The following is an 18,051-nucleotide window of genomic DNA, read 5'->3' as shown; positions in this document are numbered from 1 at the left end:
TTGGCTTATCCAAATAAATATTATATCTACAGGATGTCAATTTTGTAAAGGAGCACAAGAATTATATATTTTTTGGATCATGGCATTTTCATAATTTTCTGTGTATTTCTTTGTTCATGGCATTCTTTTTATCTAGAGGATGGCCATTTTTAAGTTTAACATGTCAAAAAATTCTAGATCAATCAACCTTTTTTAATTTTAAAGCTGTAACGTGGCAATTTTACTTAAGTGGGCATTTTGGGTCTCCGGGGCTGGCCCTGGCCTGCCTGCTGGTGAACGAGCAAAAACGGTCGGCGGAGCTGCTCCCTCGGCGAACGAATCGTTTGATGGGAGCAGCTCCTTGGCGATCGAACACCATATTAGGTTCCTTGATTTGTGCTAGTATTCAATAATTTGTGGTTTGAAGACTCAAACATAGTACTACTGCTGAAACTGCTACACTTTAGAACTCTCTATTTTGTAAATTCTTATAGAAATTCTATTCGATAGGATTTTCGGCCTCCTTTGATTTACATGAACTTTGTACTCCCTTCGTCCGGAAATACTTGTTATCAAAATGGATAAAAGATGATGTATCTACAACTAAAGAAATTATGGAGGGAGGGGGGGGGGATTCACTATTACTAGTTGGGGGAACTAAAGCGTGAAACCAAGCAGTGGTGGAGCTACGTTGTAGCTTACAGGGGCCATGCCCCCCCCCCCCCCCGGGGGGGGGGGGGGGGGGGGGGGGGGGATTCACTATTACTAGTTGGGGGAACTAAAGCGTGAAACCAAGCAGTGGTGGAGCTACGTTGTAGCTTACAGGGGCCATGGCCCCCCCCCCCCCCCAAACAATTAGTATTTCTGTTTGGCCCCCCTGAAGATCCTGCCTAGCTCCGCCAGTGAAACCAAGAAAACCGAAAAGGGTCGGTCATTTCGGTTTTCTTGGTTTCGCGCTGGGCTGGACCGAGCGCCCAAAAAGAAGCGCCAAGGTTGCGTCAGCGGCCCGGTTCCATGCATGCACATGCGCCCGGTCGAGACCAAAATTTGCAAATTGTTTTCATTTTACTAATGGGACGCACGAGTGTCCATATTTGGTCCACTCGCACACACAAAATATTCATTACGTTTTAAAATAAATGACTCAACTTTGTATTAAAAGACTATGTTTGCTACGGCCTCTTCCCATTCTTCCCCATAGCTCGCCAGGACAAGTTTTGCACCTGCGCTGGGTTAATTAAAAATTGCACGCGATAATTTTACTGCGTCTGTCGGCATGGCCGCGCAGTCGCAGCTCTATCCCCGGATCGACTGGGACAGTAGTCACCGCGTGCGTACGGACGGCGCGGTGCCTTGCTAGCTGCACGGCCGTACGGCGTCGACGACAGCGGAACCACTCCCGTGTTTTAATACTGTTTGCCACGCGGTGACGCTGCCGCGTCGGTGCCGCCGTGGCGGTGCGCTCGTCTACGAGTTTGGCACCGCGCGGAAAGAAACCTCATGTCCTGCGTACCGTCTACAGACTCGCATCGAGTCGCTTGCGGAAGCACGCGGCGACGTGGTCGATCCCGCCATTGCCGACGGGCAGCCGGGCTATTAATGTGTCCACATACCACATTGCTCTCGCCCATTGGCGCTGGCCACTTTTCTGTATCCGACCCTAGCTCGCCTTTTTCTTATTCTCGAATGAGCCAAAGTTCAATCGCTTTAGCTACCTGTCAGACGACTGGTCTAACATGCACACTGTTTACATCAACTTTGTGTCACATCATCAATCAGTTTGTAAAATCAGCCAATCAGCCTTATTCCTCCTACGGTCAGCGGTCGACTGTGTGCAAAGCAATCACGTTAGCGTTCAGTTACCACCAGGAGAAGGAACCACCATAGGCTGACCACGGGCTCCCTCATAGGCTGACCCTTGCAAATTCTCGGTGGCTCAGATCTACAGTCGCAGAGTTCACCTCTACCGTGCTCCACACCTCTCCCGGTGGGTCTTCCTTCCTTGTCTTCTCACCTCCCAATAACTCCATCGATCGATTTTTCAACGTTTCTGCCGTCCTATCGTCTCTCCAATTAACTTCCCCACCATTGGTTTCCCATTACCCTCGACAGATGATCTTCATGTTCGCTAAGGTAAGGGAACCGGCACCTTGTGAGCGAGGTCATCGGCGCCATTGTGCACGCCCGTGGGATTAGCGGCTACGATGGCGCCGGGCGGGCGATGGGGGCCGTTGTTGCTGCCGCCGTCGTGCTCACACTATTTTGATGAAGCCCGTCAATGTTGCTAGCTTCTGGCCAGACCGATGGATTGGCGGCGACGGTGCTCCGGAACACTTCGCTATACCTGCGGATGAATATGGCGCTAGGCATCCTGTGCAGGTTCTAGCTCGTGAAGGGCCACGCCGTCAAGTACCACATGATGACCAATTGACCATCTGCTCCATTGTGCACAACCTCAAGCTCAAGTTGCAGATTGGCTACTGACTATTCCATTTTTCTCTAGCATATTCTCTCAATCGTGTAACTTAAGGTAACTCCAGTCCCTCAGTTTTGTTACCAGGATTACACTGATTTTCCTGAAGACATGTGGAATTAGCTTGCAATCTCCTTTGATGGTATGGCGCCCATAATCTTCTTTGTCGTTCATCATATCATCTATTGTGATTACTAATGTATTCTGCATGTATCTCTACATAATTAAAATAGTGTTTGCAGGTTACTTTTGTTGTTAATTTCTTCTTAATGATGGGCAATTCTAACCTGCTAGCCACGTTATGGTGATACAAATCTCCTTTAATGCATGGTATGGCTTCCACACACCTCCTTTGCCGTTCAACACGTAATCTGCTAACGTGTGAAGAAATTAGCTTGCACAAATCTCCTTTGATGGTATGGCTTCCATAATCTTATTTGTCGTTCAACAAATCATCTATTTGTGATTACTGATGTATGCTGGATGTATCTCTAGATAATCAAAATATCATATGTTCGCAGGTTACTTTTTATGGGGTCAAAATTCCTCTCAATGACGGGCAATTCTAACCTGCTAGACACGGAATACATTTTTATTTTTTAAGCGGGTTGTGCATGAAATGGTTTTACTTTAGCTGGGAGACAACATGCTTAACAGGTGTTTCAAATTATTTATATTTTCTTTGTCTAATATATTCAATTTTTTGGCTACAATTTCCGCAGCAACGCGCGGAGTATCATTTAGTTTTAAAAATCCGGTCGGTCAGTTTTATGACTGTTGATTCAAATGCTTTGTGATACGTGTGGGAGGTCACCATGGATTTGACTGACCCTATTATTTCTTTGATTGATTTTCCCTTTCCTTGTTGAGTGCATGACGCAGCATCCATGCATGCATGTCTCCCATTCGTGACTCTTGCACGCATATGCATGGATGAAATGCATGCCAATCTTAGTTTTGCACGCTTCCCCCCTTAGTTTTGCGGGTGAAAAAAGGGAGGAATGTTTTTGCTTCTGTTTTAACTAGATGATATCCCGTGTTTTGCTACAATAAGCTTGTTAAAGAAAATGTATAAATAGTTGATAAAGATAACTAAACCTAATGAAAACGAATTATAATCTTGAAAATCAATTAAAAAAAGCGTCTAAAAAAACCTTTTGAATTATAGTTAGAAATGTCATTCGAACAAATATATGAAGGATGACTAACATACATGCATGACGTGGCAGCGTTACATGCATAGACTAATGCAAAAATAATTATAATTTATAAGTTAATCCATGGCTTGCTTATGTGGTATACTTAATGCATGGCTTAGTGGGTGAGAAGTCTTACCGTCAAAAATGTCATTTCGAACAAAAATATTAAGGATGACTAACATGCATGTACGATATGACAATGTTACATGCATAGACTAATGCAAAAATAATTGTAATTTATAAGTTAAATGCATGACTTGCTTATGTGGCAGACATAATGCATGGTTTAGTGGGAAAGAGGACTTCAATGCATGGCTTAGTGGAGATGTTGAGGTGGACACTTTGCATGTTGAGAGAATTGTTTTTTTTTTGAAGAATATAGGACGACCATGTTAGCTTTTTTTTCATCTTTTTTCAGAATTCCTTGTTTACTTTATGTGTTTTCGGATGTTGAATGTGTGTAAATGTATACACGTAAGTACTATGCGTGCAAATTATACCAGAGTGTGAAAATTTCACTATTACTAGTAAGGTGCCCATGCTACGCTAAGCACATGAAAGTAGAGTCAAAAGTAGTTTAGCCACATTCAATTATTCATGCTACCATATAGAGCGTTGTTTACTTTGCAAGGTAGGTGAAAACGCTAACAATATGTTCTCTTGTTGCATATCACATCATCATTTTATCTTGTCCTATATTTCTAATGCCAAAGTTTAGAACTGTAGCTTGTTTGAATAAACATTTGAGATATCTCCACATTTATTATATCCCATTTAAAATGATATGCCCCATTAACACATTCTTTAAAAAGCCACACTTACAGATTTGAGCGGATTTGAAATCAACATAACCCAAATGTTTGAATGTAGTTGAAAGTACCTGAGGATGTGCAGATGAGATAATAAGCGGAGTTTTGTAAAAATATCAAAGATTCAGTGTCCAATATAATATTTCACATCATTTGCTACCATAGGTTGCACAGAAAGATTGATAAAATATGCAACGAGAAAAAAGAAAGACATGGACCAGGTTAATGCAAGGCGTCAGGCGTCAGCTGATAAGTGCAGATTATTAGTCCATACATGGAAATTTGCGTCAAGAGTTCATGACATATGTTCGACATATGCAACCGGGAAGACTCAAAGGAACCATTCAACGATTGTAAACATTATTTGTTTTGGAGGAGCCCATTTTCATCTACTGTACCTAACATCCAGTACGTCTAGTGTGGTCATGCTACTCCATGGCGACAAAATCATTAACATTTTGTATTTAAAAACATTTTCTCAACAGTTTTTTAATTCGTGAATATTTTTCACAGATATTACTTAAAATTTGGAATATTTTCCACAGATATTACTTAAAATTTGGAATATTTTCTGAAATTGGGAACATTTTCTTATTTCACAAACAATTTTAAAATTCACGGACATTTTTCCTAATTTGTGAACTTCTATTAAATCCATGAATTGATTTTCAAATTCACGGACAGTTTTGAAAATCCGCGAACGTTTATGAATTCGTTAACATGTTTCTATCCTGTACGAACGTTTTCATAATTCAGAATATTTATAAAAAATTATGTATGTTTTAAGTTTTCCATTGTTTATGTTGTTTCCCTATTTTCTTTGTATATGATCTGAGTCTCTGAGGCCCAACTCAGCCGACCGGCCAGCCCAGAAGCGAGCGTCGCGTGTTTGTTCGGGGCACCCTTATTTCTCGCTTTAAGCGAGCAGGGGGCAGCCAACGCGTTGGACGGGCCACGCGCGAGCAAGGCCACAGCCTGTTTTTCTGGGTTTCTTTTACGTTTTCTGGTTTCGTTTTTTGTTTTTTGTTTTACTTTTTTTATATTTTAAAATATTTTAAATATATATATTACATAAAAAATCTAAAAAAACATTTCAAAAATGTTGAACAAGTACTTAAAAAATATTATCAAGCATTCAAAAAAATATTGAACAAGTATTTGATGGATGGAGGGAGTACGAAGCTTAGCCTAGCAACAGTGTACGCGTGCATCCATCCACCGCGCCGTCATTATCTTCTTCCTGACCGATAGTGTCGTGGACTAGAGCATTGACAACCGCATATGACAAATATGACCCCTCAAACGCCCGCAGACGTGCCCGGGTAGTGACCGGTCATGCCTCAAATCGTCACAACTGTATCTGGACACCTCATACTAGATTCTTAAATCCACACACAAGCATGCAAAGAAAAACCTACGTACTACATAGATCAACTAGTTACTTGCCGGAAATTCGACTATCTCCGTGCCCGGCTCCGGGTACATGGGCGGCAGCTGCAGGTCCGGCTGCTCCGCTCCGGCCTCCTCCTCTCTTTCTGCGCCGAGTTCGATGAAGAGCGCGTCGGTCACCGCCCACTACTGCCGGAGGATATGCCGGTTGGCCTCCACATAGGCCTCATCCTGGATGGACTCTAGGATGGCCTACTGCCCGACATCTCCGCGGCTTGGGTGATGGCGAACTCCGCCTCCGCCTCCTCCATGTTGAACTCCATAGCAGGTTGCTCTGCCACGTCCTCCTCAGGATCCGCCGCCTTCGTCCGCTCCGGCAGCTGCTCTACCTCCTCCTCCTCCGGTTGCTCCTCCTCCTTCCCCTTTGACCCCGGCGAGTCCGGAGGTAGCCCGACAACGATGCGGGCAGCGTGCCTAGCCTGGATCTCCTCTGCGATCTGGCTCCGGCGCTCTATCATGAGCATAACATTGAGCATTTGTAATAAATTAAACTTTGAATCTCATGATGTAATAAAATGACGTATGTTGCACGATATTCATTTTCTATTGAGTGTCCTAGCTAATGATCGAGTGATAGCACGATGAACTCATAGATTCGGATCCTACCAGGTCTGCTCGCTACAAGATGTCTGGTCTTAAGGGTGTCAACATTGTTGCTGGAGACCTAAAGCGCGCAGAGGATACTAAAAACATAATCGATGCAAATTTGGCTAATGAAAAACTTGATGAATACACGTTGTGGATTGATCTGACTGAGATGCCCAAGGGCAAGAAGTCAAATCTGACTGAAACCTCCTTTTAGTTGGTGAAGGAGGTGAAGGAAGTCCTCTTCAGCCTGATGACTAATCCAAGACTGCCCAGATCACCCTCGATCTTGGTTGATTTTTTTTAGTAAAATGCGTGTAACACCTCGGGTGTAACTTGCCATATTTGTATTTCAACTCTTGCCATTTTCGGCTCTAAGTTATGATATTCCCTCGTGGTTGGGTTTTGTCTTCGTTTTGCATTTTGTTCATGTCATGCATTTCATATCATGTCATCATACGCATCTCATTTGCATATGTGTTCGTCTCATGCATCCAAGCTTTTTCCCCATTGTCTGTTTTGCGATCCGGCACTCCTACGTCCTCCGGCGCCCCCCTTTTGTCTCTTTTTGTGAGCAGGTGCTAAATGTTCTCGGAATGGACCGAGATTTGCCAAGCGGCCTTGGTACACCACCGGTAGACCGCCTGTCAAGTTTCATGCCATTTGGAGTCCGTTTGATACTCCAACGGTTAACCGAGGAACCGTAAAGGCCTCGTGTGTGTTGCAGCCCAACATCCCTTCAAAGTGGCCCAATAACACATCCAAACCCCCTCCATCCTCTCGTCCGTTCGATCACGATCGCGTGGCCGAAAACCGCACTCCATTTGGACTCTCCTAGCTACCTCTACCTATAAATAGACCTCCCCCTCTGAAATTCGCGGTAAAAAACCCTAGATCTTCCCCTCTCGCCCGCCGGACACGTCCGGGCGGAGCCGGACACGTCCGCCGCCGCGCCCGTCCAACCACAGGCCGCCATGTGGCATCACGCCACCCGCCGCCGCCGCGGCCCGCGCAGCCCGCCGCCGGCCCACTCCCCGTCGACCGGGCCCGCGCCTCGCCCCGCCGCCGAGCACCCGCGCCGCGCCGCCTCCTCCTCACCGCCGTTTGCCCCGCCGTCCGCCGCCTTGGCCGGCGACCGCCGTCGCAGTGCCTCGCCGGCGCCGCTCTTCCCCGGTGCTGCTCCGTGCCGCCCTCGATGCTCCTCCTCGCCGGCGCTGCAGCGCGTCACGGCGCGCCCTTGCCGGATCCCTCCACTCCGGCAAGCTCCGATCGCCGTCGTCTCCTCCTCTCCAGCGAGCCCGCCCCGTTCAACCTCGATCCACGCGCCGAACCCTAGATCTGGGCATCTCAAAGGTCGAAATTCCCTATGTCATTTTTTTGCATTCTGAAGCACTATTCTTCATGCCATAACTCTGTTATCGTAGCTCCGCTTTGGGCGTGTGATATATCAAATTGTTCATCTGGATGTGATCTTCATTTTGTTCCATTGCACCATGCTTGTTTGAGTCCATCTTGATGTCCAAATTGTTGATGCAAGAGTGCTATAAAATGTTAGTTCATGTTTCTTAACAGATCTTTAGCATTTGTCATTGTTGCCAAGATTATTGTGTGCTGCATATGGGCATGAGCTCTACATGTGTTTTGGGCTATGCCATGCCATCTTTACAGGGGTGTATGCCATGTATTTTTGTGATCAAGGTGGTGACTAGCACATCCATGCAAAGTAGCTCTCGTGATATTGCTGATTTCAGGGACTTGGAATTTCACTAAGTCTTTGCTCGGTTGTTATTTTTATGCCATGTATTCATGTTGCTATAGAGAGATCCATGCTTCTTTTGAGTATGTTCAGTAAGGATGATTTGGGCATATGGTTATGCTCTATCCATCCATGCCCCTGTTTGCATTTATGGAGTACCCTAGCATGACTCAATCTTGCTCTACTTTTGCTATAAAATGTTCCTGGCAGATTGGTTACGTGTTAATCAATTTTGCCAAGGTTGTTGTAGTTGATCCATGCATGCTATGAACTTGTTCTTGCTTTGCTTGGCTTCATGATCATGTCTTCTTGCTGGTAGTATGCTTAGCCTGTCATGCAATGCCTTGTGTTGAGTGCATCGACCTCGCAAAGAGGCCTTCATAATTCTGTTTATGCCATGTCCAGTTTTCTGCTAAGTCTGTGATGTTGTTATCTTTTGCATTTTTGACATGCTTGTTTGAACCTGATCTTGTGTGATTTAGCCGTAGCTCAGTGTTCATCTTTTGTCAAGCATCTTGAGTAGATCACTGCCATGTGCTTTGTTGCTATGTTGGAATGCAGTAGCTTAGTTTCTTGTTGCATTCTAGATGACATCGTGCTGTTAATCGCAGAATTGTGCCATTATCGTTTTGCTTGCCTTTTGCAAACCGTGCATCCGATTCCGGTGATCTTTATATCGATTTCGACCGAAATCAACTCATCTTCCCAGCGGCACACTTGGTTTGCCAAGTTGAGGCCTGGTTCAATCTTTTCCTTCCGGAGCATGCATATGCATTGCATATCACATCCCGCATATCATGTCATGTTTTGCATCATCTTGCTTGCGCATTGCACCGTGGTTGATTATTGTTTTCCTTTGCTTGTGTTCTTGCTTTGGGTAGAGCCGAGAGACGAGTACGTGATCGAGGAACCCGTTGAGTACGCTTACGAGGATCAAGCTTACGTCAACTCGAAGAACTTTGCAGGCAAGATGACCATACCCTCGAAATCACTTCTATCTTCGCTTGCTAGTTGCTCGCTCTATTGATATGCCGCGATTCCTACCACATGCTTTATCATGCCTCCCTTATTTCCATGTCAAACCTCTAACCCACCTTGTCCCAGCAAACCGTTGTTTGGCTATGTTACCGCTTTGCTCAGCCCCTCTTATAGCGTTGCTAGTTGTAGGTGAAGATGGAGTTTGTTCCTTGTTGGAACATGTTTATTGTTGGGATATTATTATTATATCTTGTTTACTTTAATGCACCTATATACTTGGTAAAGGGTGGAAGGCTCGGCCTTATGCCTGGTGTTTTGTTCCACCCTTGCCGCCCTAGTTTCCGTCATACCGGTGTTATGTTCCTTGATTTTGCGTTCCTTACGCGGTTGGGTTATAATGGGAACCCCTTGACAGTTCGCCTTGAATAAAACTCCTCCAGCAAGGCCCAACCTTGGTTTTACCATTTGCCACCTAAGCCTTTTTCCCTTGGGTTTCGCGGACTCAAGGGTCATCTTTATTTTAAACCCCGGGCCAGTGCTTCTCTAAGTGTTGGTCCAACCTGAGCGATGTCCGGCGCCCCCTGGGCAACCAGGGTCTATGCCAACCCGACGTCTGGCTCATCCGGTGTGCCCTGAGAACGAGATACGTGCGACTCCTATCGGGATTTGTCGGCACATCGGGCGGCTTTGCTGGTCTTGTTTTACCATTGTCGAGATGTCTTGTAACCGGGATTCCGAGTCTGATCGGGTCTTCCTGGCAGAAGGAATATCCTTCGTTGACCGTGAGAGCTTGTGATGGGCTAAGTTGGGACACCGCTTCAGGGTTTGAACTTTTGAAAGCCATGCCCGCGATTATGGGAAGATGGGAATTTGTTAATATCCGGTTGTAGAAAACTTGACACTTAACTTAAATAAAAATGAATCAACAGCGTGTCTAACCGTGATGGTCTCTTTTTGGCGGAGTCCGGGAAGAGAACATGGTCTCGTGTTATGCTTGAACGTAAGTAGTTTCAGGATCACTTCTTGATCTTTGTAGCTTCTCGACCATGCTTTGCTTCTCTTCTCGCTCTCATTTGCGTAAGTTAGCCACCATATATGCTAGTGCTTGCTGCAGCTCCACTTACTACCTTTTCCTACCCATAAGCTTAAATAGTCTTGATCGCGAGGGTGTGAGATTGCTGAGTCCCCATGACTCACAGATTACTTCCAAAAACCAGATGCAGGTGCCGATGATGCCATTACAGGGGATGCGACCGAACTCAAGTGGGAGTTCGACGAGGATTCTGGACGTTACTATGTTTCCTTTCCAGACGATCAGTAGTGGAGCCCAGTTGGGGTGATCGGGGATCTTTCGCATTTGGGGTTGTCTTTATTTTGGTTCCGTAGTCGGACCTTGATTGTATTCTAGATGATGTAATGCTATATTTATGTATTGTGTGAAGTGGCGATTGTAAGCCAACTCTGTATCTCTTTCTTATTCAGTACATGGTATGTGTAAAGATTACCCCTCTTGCGACATGCCTACAATGCGGCTATGCCTCTAAGTCGTGCTCCGACACGTGGGAGATATAGCCGCATCGTGGGTGTTACAAGTTGGTAATCAGAGCCTTCCCCGACTTAGGAGCCCCCTGCTTGATCAAATCACTAGCGTTGTTGAGTCTAGAAAAATGTTTTGAGTCTTATAGGATTATATATATTGGAGAGTAGGATTCTTTTTACTCCTCAGTCCCTTTGTCGCTCTTGTGAGGCTTCCTGACGTAGAGTTTTGACTCTTTGATACGTCTCCAACGTATCTATAATTTTTGATTGTTCCATGCTATTATATTATAAACTTTGGATGTTTATGGGCTTTATTATGCACTTTTATATTATTTTTGGGACTAACTTATTAACCCAGATCCTAGTGCCAGTTTCTGTTTTTACCTTGTTTTAGAATATCGCAGAAAAGGAAAACCAAACGGAGTCCAATTGACCTGAAACTTCACAAAACTTATTTTTGGACCAGAAGCAACCCAGGAGACTTGGAGTCCATGTAAGGGAAGCTTCAAGGAGGCCACGAGGTAGGGGGCGCGCCCTCCACCCTCGTGGGCCCCTCGTGGCTCCCCTGACGTATCTCTTCCTCCTATATATCTCAATATACCCTAAAACGATCGGGGAGCACAATAGATCGGGAGTTCCGCCGCCAGAAGCCTCCGTAGCCGCCGAAAGCCAATCTAGACTCGTTCCGGCACCCTGCCGGAGGGGGCAATCCCTCTCCGGTGGCCATCTTCATCATCCCGGTGCTCTCCATGACGAGGAGGGAGTAGTTCTCCCTCGGGGCTGAGGGTATGTACCAGTAGCTATGTGTTTGATCCCTCTCTCTCGTGTTCTTGAGGTGATACGAACTTGATGTATCGCGAGCTTTGCTATTATAGTTGGATCTTATGTTTCTCTTTCCCCTCTACTCTCTTGTAATGAATTGAGTTTCCCCTTTGAAGTTATCTTATCGGATTGAGTCTTTAAAGATTTGAGAACACTTGATGTATGTCTTGCCGTGCGTATCTGTGGTGACAATGGGATACCACATGATTCACTTGATGTATGTTTTGGTGATCAACTTGCGGGTTCCGCCCATGAACCTATGCATAGGGGTTGGCACACGTTTTCATCATGATTCTCCGGTAGAACTTTGGGGCACTCTTTGAGGTTCTATGTGTTGGTTGAATAGATGAATCTGAGATTGTGTGATGCATATCGTATAATCATACCCACGGATACTTGAGGTGACATTGGAGTATCTAGGTGACATTAGGGTTTTGGTTGATTTGTGTCTTTAAGGTGTTATTCTAGTACGAACTCTAGGGATGTTTGTGATACTTATAGGAATAGCCCAACGGATTGATTGGAAAGAATAACTTTGAGGTGGTTTCGTACCCTACCATAATCTCTTCGTTTGTTCTCCGCTATTAGTGACTTGGGGGTGACTCTTTGTTGCATGTTGAGGGATAGTTATATGATCCAATTATGTTATTATTGTTGAGGAACTTGCACTAGCAAAAGTATGAACCCTAGGCCTTGTTTCAACGCATTGCAATACCGTTTATGCTCACTTTTATCACTTGCTACCTTGTTGTTTTTATATTTTCAGATTACAAAAACCTTTATCTGCTATCCATATACCACTTGTATCACCATCTCTTCGCCGAACAAGTGCACCTATAAAATTTACCATTGTATTAGGTGTGTTGGGGACACAAGAGACTCTTTGTTATTTGGTTGCAAGGTTGCTTGAGAGAGACCATCTTCATCCTACGCCTCCTACGGATTGATAAACCTTAGGTCATCCACTTGAGGGAAATTTGCTACTGTCCTACAAACCTCTGCACTTGGAGGCCCAACAACGTCTACAAGAAGAAGGTTGTGTAGTAGACATCAAGCTCTTTTCTGGCACCGTTGCCGGGGAGTTTAGCGCTTGAAGGTATATCTTTAGATCTTGCAATCGAGTCTTTTAGTTTCTTATTTTATCACTAGTTTAGTTTATAAAAGAAAACTATAAAAATGGAATTGAGTTTGTCTCATATGCTTCACCTTTTTAATATCTTTCGTGAGTATGATGGAAAGGATAATTGTGCTCAAGTGCTAGAAGAAGAAATCTATAAAATGTTTGGCACTAAATATTTGAATGATGAGAATGATTGCTATGTTGTTAGTATGAATTCCTTGAATATCCATGATGCTAATGATATGCAAAGCCACAAGCTTGGGGAAGCTATGTTTGATGAAGATGATATTTTTTTGTCCCCCAAGTTTTGATGAGCAAATTTATTATGATGAAAGCATGCCTCCTATCTATGATGATTATTGTGATGACACGTATGCTTTAAAGAATAATGATAACCATGAAACTTGTCATCTTGATCTTAATTTTCAATCACATGATAGTTATTTTGTTGAGTTTGCTCCCACTATTATTCATGAGAAGAATTTTGCTTGTGTGGAGAGTAGTAAATTTTCTATGCTTGTAGATCATGAAAAGAATGCTTTAGGTGCTGGTTATATTGTTTAATTCATTCATTATGCTACTGAAAATTATTATGAGGGAGGAATATATGCTTGTAGGAATTGCAATAATATCAAGTTTCCTCTCTGTGTGCTTAAAGTTTTGAAGTTATGCTTGTTTTACCTTCCTATGCAAGTTGATTCTTGTTCCCACAAGTTGTTTGCTCACAAAATCCATATGCATAGGAAGTGGGTTAGACTTAAATGTGCTAGTCATATTCTTCATGATGCTCTCTTTATGTTTCAATTCTTATCCATTATGTGAGCATCATTGAAATCATCATGCCTAGCTAGGGGCGTTAAACGATAGCGCTTGTTGGGAGGCAACCCAATTTTATTTTTGTTCCTTGCTTTTTGTTCCTGTTTAGTAATAAATAATTCATCTAGCCGCTGTTTATATGTGGTTTTATGCTTTTAATTAGTGTTTGTGCCAAGTAGAACCTTTGGGAAGACTTGGGGAAAGTCTTGTTGATCATGCTGTAAAAAAACAGAAACTTTAGCGTTCACGATAATTGCTACCATTTTTATCTGGACAGTGCTATTTAGTTAATTCTTTTTTCAGATGATTAATAGATAAATTCCTCAGGTCCAGAAATTTATTTGAGAATTTTATGAGTTCCATAAGTATATGTTTGATCCAGATTACTACAGACTGTTCTGTTTTTGACAGATTCTGTTTTTCATGTGTTGTTTACTTATTTTGATGAATCTATGGCTAGTAAAATAGTTTATAAACCATATATAAGTTGTAATACATTAGTTTTAACACCAATATAAATAAATAATGAGTTCATTACAGTACCTTGAAGTGGTGTTTTGTTTTCTTTCGCTAACGGAGCTTACGAGTTTTCTGTTAAGTTTTGTGTTGTGAAGTTTTCAAGTTTTGGGTGAAGATTCGATGGACTATGGAATAAGGAGTGGCAAGAGCCTAAGCTTGGGGTATGCCCAAGGCACCCCAAGGTAATATTCAAGGACAACCAAAAGCCTAAGCTTGGGGATGCCCCGGAAGGCATCCCCTCTTTCGTCTTCGTTCATCGGTAACTTTACTTGGAGTTATATTTTTATTCACCACATGATATGTGTTTTGCTTGGAGCGTCAATTTATTTTTTTAAGATTTGCTTGATTTTATTTAGAACAATGTTTTGCATCTTTTATTTCAATAAAATTGGCATTGATAGTCTTTACTATGCCTATTTTAGAAGTCCACATGTTGCTGTTTGAAAACAGAAAGTTTACCGCTGTTGCAATAATTCGCTAGAAAAGTCAGAATGTGATAAAATGTTGAAACCTTTTTCATATTAATATATGATAAATTTACTACAGTGGGAATTTTTTTCATAATTTTTGGAGCTAGGGAAGTATGGATCTTGCTGCACCCTTTACAGACTGTCCTGTTTAGGCAGATTGCTGTTATGTTTGCATTGTTTGCATATGTTTGCTTCTTTAATGATTCTATTTGAGGATAGGAATATTAAATATGCAGTGGCATTTAGTATGAAATGTTGAATAATAATTTTAGTGATTTGATACAGTAGAGTATGGTAAGGTTTTTTGCAATGGTTTATACTAACTTATCTTACGAGTCCTTGTTGAGTTTTGTGTGGATGAAGCTTTTGAGATTTAGGGAGACCGTGATATGAGAGGAATCAAGGAGACACAAAAGCTCAAGCTTGGGGATTCCCAAGGCATCCCAAGATGAGGTCTCAAGCGTCTAAGCTTGGGGATGCCCCGGTTGGCATCCCACCTTTCTTCTTCAACAACTATCGGTTAGTTTCGGTTGATCCTAAGTTTTTGCTTCTTCACATGATGTTTGCCATTATTAGAATGTCATTTTATTTTGCTTTGCTTGATGTTTGAATAAAATACCAAGATCTGAAATTCTTAAATGTTAAGAGAGTCTTCACATAGTTGCATAATTATTCGACTACTCATTGGTCTTCACTTATATCTTTCAGAGTAGTTTATCATTTGCTCTAGTGCTTCACTTATATCTTTTTAGAGCACGGTGGTGGTTTTATTTTGAAGAAATAGATGAACTCTCATGCTTCACTTAGATTATTTTGAGAGTCTTAAATAGCATGGTAATTTTCTTAAATAATCCTAATATGCTAGGTATACAAGAAGAATAATAAAATTCTCTTACGAGTGTGTTGAATACTATGAGAAGTTTGATACTTGATAATTGTTTTGAGATATGGAGATGGTGATATTAGAGTCATGCTAGTTGAGTAGTTGTGAATTTGAGAAATACTTGTGTTGAAGCTTGTGATTCCCGTAGCATGCACGTATGGTGAACCGTTATGTGATGAAGTGGGAGCATGATTTATTTATTGATTGTCTTTCTTATGAGTGGCGGTCGGGGACGAGCGATGGTCTTTTCCTACCAATCTATCCCCCTAGGAGCATGCACGTAATACTTTTCTTTGATAAATTGTTGATTTTCGCAATAAGTATATGAGTTCTTTATGACTAATGTTGAGTCCATGGATCATACGCACTCTCACCCTTCCACCATTGCTAGCCTCTCTAGTACCGCGCAACTTTCGCTGGTACCTTTAACCCACCATATACCATCCTCAAAACAGCCACCATATCTACTTATTATGGCATTTCCATAGCCATTCCGAGATATATTGCCATGCAACTTTCCACCGTTCCGTTTATTATGACACGCTCCATCATTGTCATACTGCTTTGCATGATCATGTAGTTGACATCGTATTTGTGGCAAAGCCACCATTCATAATTCTTTCACACATGTCACTCATGCGTTATTGCACATCCCGATACACCGCCAGAGGCATTCATATAGAGTCATATCTTGTTCTAAGTATCGAGTTGTAATTCTTGAGTTGTAAGTAAATAAAAGTGTGATGATCATCATTATTAGAGCATTGTCCCAGTGAGGAAAGGATGATGGAGACTATGATTCTCCCACAAGTCAGGATGAGACTCCGGACCGAAAATAAAAAGAAGAGAGAAAAAGAAAAGAGGCCATAAAAAAGAGAAAAGGCCCAAATAAAAAAAGAAAAAAATGAGAGAAAAAGAGAGAAGGGACAATGTTACTATCCTTTTATCACACTTGTGCTTCAAAGTAGCACCATGATCTTCATAGTAGAGAGTCTCTCATGTTATCACTTTCATATACTAGTGGGAATCTTTCATTATAGAACTTGGCTTGTATATTCCAATGATGGGCTTCCTCAAAATGCCCTAGGTCTTCATGAGCAAGCAAGTTGGATGCACACCCACTTAGTTTCCTTTTTGAGCTTTCATATACTTATAGCTCTAGTGCACACGTTGCATGGCAATCCCTACTCACTCACATTGATATCTATTGATGGGCATCTCCATAGCCCATTGATACGCCTAGTTGATGTGAGACTATCTTCTCCTTTTTGTCTTCTCCACAACCACCATTCTATTCCACCTATAGTGCTATATCCATGGCTCACGCTCATGTATTGCGTGAAGATTGAAAAAGTTTGAGAACATTAAAAGTATGAAACAATTGCTTGGCTTGTCATCGGGGTTGTACATGATTTAAATATTTTGTGTGGTGAAGATAGAGCATAGGCAGACTATATGATTTTGTAGGGATAGCTTTCTTTGGCCATGTTATTTTGAGAAGACATGCTTGAAGTATTATTATTTTTATGTCAATATGAACTTTTATCTTGAATCTTTCGGATCTGAATATTCATGCCACAATTAAGAGAATTACATTGAAATTATGCCAAGTAGCACTCCTCATCAAAAATTCTGTTTTTTTATCATTTACCTACTCGAGGACGAGCAAGAATTAAGCTTGGGGATGCTGATACGTCTCCAACGTATCTATAATTTTTGATTGTTCCATGCTATTATATTATCAACTTTGGATGTTTATGGGCTTTATTATGCACTTTTATATTATTTTTGGGACTAACTTATTAACCCAGAGCCCAGTGCCAGTTTCTGTTTTTACCTTGTTTTAGAATATCGCAGAAAAGGAAAACCAAACAGAGTCCAATTGACCTGAAACTTCACGGAACTTATTTTTGGACCAGAAGCAACCCGGGAGACTTGGAGTCCACTTAAGGGAAGCTTCGAGGAGGCCACGAGGTAGGGGGGCGCGCCCACCCCCCTAGGCGCGCCCTCCACCCTCGTGGGCCCCTCGTGGCTCCCCTGACGTATCTCTTCCTCCTATATATCTCCATATACTCTAAAATGATCGGGGAGCACAATAGATCGGGAATTCCGCCGCCAGAAGCCTCCATAGCCACCGAAAGCCAATCTAGACCCGTTCCGACACCCTGCCGGAGGGGGCAATCCCTCTCTGGTGGCCATCTTCATCATCCCGATGCTCTCCATGACGAGGAGGGAGTAGTTCTCCCTCGAGGCTGAGGGTATGTACCAGTAGCTATGTGTTTGATCTCTCTCTCTCTCTCGTGTTCTTGAGGTGATACGATCTTGATGTATCGCGAGCTTTGCTATTATAGTTGGATCTTATGTTTCTCTTCCCCCTCTACTCTCTTGTAATGAATTGAGTTTCCCCTTTGAAGTTATCTTATCGGATTGAGTCTTTAAAGATTTTAGAACACTTGATGTATGTCTTGCCGTGCGTATCTGTGGTGACAATGGGATACCACGTGATTCACTTGATGTATGTTTTGGTGATCAACTTGCGGGTTACGCCCATGAACCTATGCATAGGGGTTGGCACACGTTTTCGTCGTGATTCTTCAGTAGAAACTTTGGGGCACTCTTTGAGGTTCTATGTGTTGGTTGAATAGATGAATTTG

At 42.7% G+C, this 18,051-nt stretch overlaps 1 non-coding gene across 1 annotated transcript; it reads right to left on the bottom strand.

Moving 5' to 3' along the window:
• Positions 1-4,540: 4,540 nt before the first annotated feature.
• Positions 4,541-4,621, bottom strand: LOC125517752. Its single transcript, XR_007287786.1, has one exon. It is a non-coding gene; the product is annotated as a small nucleolar RNA R16 (small nucleolar RNA).
• Between the last annotated feature and the right edge of the window lie 13,430 nt (positions 4,622-18,051).

Source organism: Triticum urartu, chromosome 6 (genome assembly GCF_003073215.2).
Source record: "Triticum urartu cultivar G1812 chromosome 6, Tu2.1, whole genome shotgun sequence".
In the NCBI taxonomy this organism is placed as follows: Eukaryota; Viridiplantae; Streptophyta; class Magnoliopsida; order Poales; family Poaceae; genus Triticum; species Triticum urartu.
The sequence above is the reverse complement of the archived record's forward strand: the minus strand, read 5'-3'. Positions and strand labels throughout refer to the sequence as shown.